General features: G+C 39.7%; 1 long non-coding RNA gene across 1 annotated transcript; it reads left to right on the forward strand.

Moving 5' to 3' along the window:
• The first annotated feature begins 769 nt into the window (after positions 1-769).
• LOC135247640 (uncharacterized) lies at positions 770-4141 on the forward strand. Its single transcript, XR_010328259.1, has 2 exons — positions 770-1278; positions 2954-4141. It is a non-coding gene; the product is annotated as an uncharacterized LOC135247640 (long non-coding RNA).
• Positions 4142-5187: the final 1046 nt, after the last annotated feature.

Genomic DNA, 5187 nt, shown 5'->3' on the forward strand with positions numbered 1-5187 from the left:
TGTTTTGCCAAACACATGTTAAAAAATAAAGAACCGCTGTCGCTGAAACATTAGCACCGTAGATTAGTTTGCAAAGATAGAACCGTGGGCTTTAACAATTTCAAATGGTACATCGTGTGACCGGACTGACCAAATTGAAAATTTCACCATAAAAATTCAAATAAACTCACTCTGAATACAGGCTGGTAGGGCTTAATGAAATAAGAACTCTGGTGTATATGATGACAAACAGAAATGATTACAGGTTACTACTCTCTCCCCAGCTGTGACAAGAAGTCATGTAATATGCAGCCAAATTTGCAGAATACTCCTCTCTGGGGAGTATTTGCATTTATTTTGTTTCAGGCAGGTCTGAAAAATTGGGGTATAGTATTATGAATTTTATATTTATCACATTTTACTGAAGAAATGCTGCTCTATCTCAAGCTGCAGATCGTTGGAGTTTGAGCACAGCCTCTGTTCTTTGGGTTTGTTCCAGCTTTACGGCCAGTTCACTAATATACAGTGCCATGAAGTATTTACCTGCTTTCTGATTTCCTATATTACTGCATTTTTGTCACACTGAATGGTTTCAAAAACATGTTTCCAACTGGCAAGAAATCACTAAAAATCTAATGTGTTGAATACCAGTGATTTCTAAACTGTGTAAACACTGTATTCAAAATTTAGCAATCAGCTGTCAGACTTTTAGGAATATTTTAGGATTATTTTGTTCTTTTGCCTTTTTTATTTTGTGCCCTTATTTTGTTGTGTAGGCACAGGCTTTTAATTTATTATACTGTGTATTGAAGAACTGCACCATGTCATGAAAAAGTATTTGCCGCTTCCTGGTTTCCTCTATTATTCTATTATTCCTTTATCTATCTTTGGACAAAATGTAATGCCAGGGAAACTAGTAAAGGCTAAATAATTTTTTTCAATTATAATTTCATTTATTAAATGTAAAAAAAAACTTATCAAACACCCCTATCTTCTATGTGAAAAAAGTCATTTCGCCTTCAGTTACTCAATCAACTAGTTAACCAAATTTAATTGGTTAACACATTTAATTAGATTCAGCGGATTGAATACAGCCAGGCATAATTGCAACCAGCCCTGTTGAATTAAAATCTTACACATATTGAACCTTACCATCAGAGTTTAGTAGTCACCATGAAGTTTCTACAAGCACACTATGCCACGATCAAAGGAAATACCAGAAGAGCTGAGGAAAAACAGTTGCTGAAGTATATCAGTTTGGAATGGCGTATTTCAGGAGGACCCTCTAGTGGTTCATTGGCAAGTGGACTATTTGACTGAAATGCTATTTTGGCCAAAAATGTATAGATAATTTGTCTTGCATGTAACTAGCCTCGATGCTTCATTTCTAATTTATTATCATGCTGTGCAAGGTCAAAGCTTGACCTGCTATGCTGTATTGTTAAGAGTTCCCATGCCTGCTACAAACATGCCTGCTATTCCATGCCTGCTACAAACACACAAGGCAAACTTGTTCGTTCACAATGAAGTAGTTCTATATAATTAATGATTTTTGCTTGGTGGAATATGCCCCACATAAGTCAGGTTCACAGAAACACAAAGAAAAGTGGAGGAGGAAGAGATAGGAATTTTAAGAAACCTAATGGCAAAATTTTTTTTAAAAGAGGTAGTGAGGTGATGCAAGCATAGCCAACTGTAGCTGACCCTTTCACCCACAGTAGCTAAATACCCAGCAGTCATAGCTTTTATTTTTGAGTCAAGCTAACATTGAACAGACGGGTTACATTGCAGCTGCCAACATAAATATACCATTGGGTCAAGAAAGTGGTAATTTAACAAGAGCTAATCTACAGTTTTGCAAGCAGTTTGTCAATCGTCTCATGTGGATACACTCAGAATTCCAAATTCCATAAATGTACCAGGAGGCCTCAGCTGTAATCAGACTTCTAATAGCTTAAACAGGAACTTACCTTTATTTTGGTAGTAAAAGTTTGCAAATACTTAAAAGTAGTCTAATACCAGATAAAATGCAGTAAAAGAGCATCAGTGTAAAGTGATCATTGTTTTATTTTTCCCGGCTCTGATACGGCATTCTTAACCAGTATAGCAGTGTTAAAACAGCTTTGTGGTAAATAACTATAGAGCGCTCATCTATATCCACCAGTAAGGTATGCAATTAGATGTAAGTAATGGTACATATATGGTCAAAAATCAGAAGAACCTGTACTCCATACCAGTGAGTGCCAGCCCAATTCAAGCACTGGCTTTGGAAGTCTTAAAATGTAGGTCTTTAATTATGCAGCTTTACATGATTGCATGATTGTGTTTTATGTTGTTGCTTGGTGATAAGTTAGATAACACCTCTCCCTACACGGTGGAGGAGGACAGCTCTGTTGAATGATTGAAGATGGCAAGGTTGAAAAGCGATGAAAATGTTGATGCCACTGGTTGATTATGTGCGTGTTTATTATTTCAGTGCATGGACACTGTATTCGAGTGTGGAAATCTCTTGCTTATGTGGTACAAGGCTACATTTTCTAAATTGTCTGTGTTATGACCAATTCTGTATGCAGTCACGACTGTGGAATGAAAAAGGGGCTGGCTGGGGGTGGAGTGGGGGGTGAGGTGAGGTGAGGGTGTGCACAAGGATGATTTTTTCCCGGGCCTGGGCATTATAGGTTTATTATATATTATGCACAGCGGCCCTGGTTTATAATGACACAAAGACTCTTTCCCAGATCACCGCTCACACAAATGCCTCGGTAGCTGTTTGGGTCAAATTTGTCTCCAATCCTCCAAATGAGGGTTAAGAATCCTTGATTCCAGATGCCAGAAATATGGCCTGCACTCAGAACCAAATTGCACGGTTTTAAGATGCCCGTCTTAAATTTCTCATCAGTGTATTTCAGCATCTCATTTTGGATGGCATCTGTTCCACAGGCATTATTTATTTATATTTATTTTTTGTTTTCAGGGCCTGCAGCTTTCCTGACAGTCCCTGTTCTGTATTGGCGGAGACCAGAGGATTACCGTTGTCTTTGATAGCTATTTTAATTTTTTATTTAAGTTGCTTTCATTTAAGTTTTGCTCTGTTCTGTATTAATGCACTATGGAGCTTCTCAAAATGGTTCTTCCCAATATCCCAATTTTTTTTCTTATGGTGTGGTTTATTGAGGGAATTCCAATTATCCCAGGATCAATCAATCACTCAGTCAGCCAATACATTTTTATTTATATAGCATATTTCATGCACCTTAGTGCAACACAAAGTGATTCACTGGTAATAAATTAAGAGCATTAGATTAAATGGCATTGAAAATAAATACAGCAAAGTGCAAAAAGAGGAAATGAAATAAATAAGATCAATAAAATCAATAAGATCAATAAAACTAGAACAGTAGGAACTGAGCAATGTTAAAAAAATGTATCTTGAGTTCCTTCTTTAAACCATCCAAGGACTGAGCAGCCCTCAGATTCTCCGGCAGACCAAAGGCTGGGCCCACAACCAAAGGTCCAAGTCTTGTATCTTGGTGTAAACAAGAAGTTACTGTCCAAGGATCTGAGGGCCCCGTTGGAACATACCTTAAAAGCAAGCCAGATTGGTGATGTGGGGGTGCCATGAAAAGACTATAAAGTAAAATCTGGTCATTTTTGTTTGTGTTTATATTTTTCTTTTTTATTCTTTGATAATTTTAGATTGGAAATTCTGTTTAAATTAAATTTTGCATTGCCACATCTGTTCCTTGTTTATTGTGGGGATATATGGTGACCAGAAAGATGTCAAAGAGTGATTGGTCTAGATTGCTTTCTGGTACTCCCCTCAGCTATTTTGGACCCATCTGTAGAATTTATGAATGTTATACAGTTCACTGGGCTGCGTGGATGTATTTTTAGTTCCTGGCCTTTTCATATACACTGTAATTTGGCTGTGATCTGAGGGGTTAGTAGACTGATTGTGAAGAGAATGAAAGAAAATGGATTGATATCTTGTCAACAATACTGTTGCCACGATGTGAGCTGGAGATGTATCTCCTATAAGAGTCCCCTCTTATCCTACCATTGAAAATGTACTGACCCAGTCAGAGTTGCACAAGTTCTTTCCAACTTTGGTTTGTTGTTTGCCATAATTACCCCTGTGTGAATAAATGGGAAATGTAGGGTGGTTCTGGCCAATGATGTGGTTTTCTCCATAAGTGCTTACATACCCTCCTTAAAGGGGAATTTCACTTTATAACACTTCTGGGGTCATTTTCACACCTACCTGTGCTTTTGTGTGCACCCCAGACAGTTTTTAGGTTTCTTGCTTCAATATTTTGATATACCCGTGTAAGAAATCTGGGCTTGGTGCAGGCAGCCTGGCTGAGGTTCTGTGTGCAGATGGGTGTGCTCCTGTTGGGGGTCACTTGTTCCTGGGAAATGTTCTGAAGGGCCTTTGCAAATACAGGTACTGCTTCTCTGTAGAGATGCATGTTGTCAAGCAGGCTGTCAGAACCTGGGGTGGGATGGTGGGCCAGATGAATGTTCAGCTGCAGGGCACACTCTGGAGATGACTGCATTCACCTTTCGGATCATTTGGAGGTCTTAGATCTTTTCTGGCCAGTTGGTACGACATCACATTTTTAGAGTTTTGGAAGGTGGGGTGGCTTTCTCTATCGCAACCTTGATTGTCATGGCCACCCTCTCTTGCTGTGCTCTCAGGTCATTTGTGTCTGTGTGAGGGGGTCCTGGTTGGTGTGACCAGGGCTCACAGTGGGATGAAGGCTGTGGCTGGAGAGGAGTCACTCCATCAGATCCTGCACTGTGTTCTCTCTGTCCTGTAGCAACCCTTTCCCTACTGCCAGTTCCCTCCTGTACACCTTTGCATCCTGTTGTAGCATGTCTTAACCCCTCTGTCAGTGCCATTAATTCCCCTTTAAATATATCCAGGGAATATTGTAAGTGCTTGTAGCATTCAGACTGCCAGGGAAGCAGATTAGTCTCGGCAACACCAACTGGTGGCGACAGAACACGCACCTGGGTTGCGTTAACTAATCAGCCCAGGTGCTTAAAGGTGTGTTACTCTCCACAGTTCGGGGCCGAGACTGAGAGAGTGAGTCGTTGAGTTTTATTTGTCCAAGCACAAAAAAAGCTTCTGAAAAGCAGCAAGGCTGGTCAGTTGAAAAGCTGGCCTGCTAGGAGCGGCCAGCTGAAAATTTGTCGCTTTGTTTT

This window comes from Anguilla rostrata, chromosome 2 (genome assembly GCF_018555375.3).
Source record: "Anguilla rostrata isolate EN2019 chromosome 2, ASM1855537v3, whole genome shotgun sequence".
Classification (NCBI taxonomy): domain Eukaryota; kingdom Metazoa; phylum Chordata; class Actinopteri; order Anguilliformes; family Anguillidae; genus Anguilla; species Anguilla rostrata.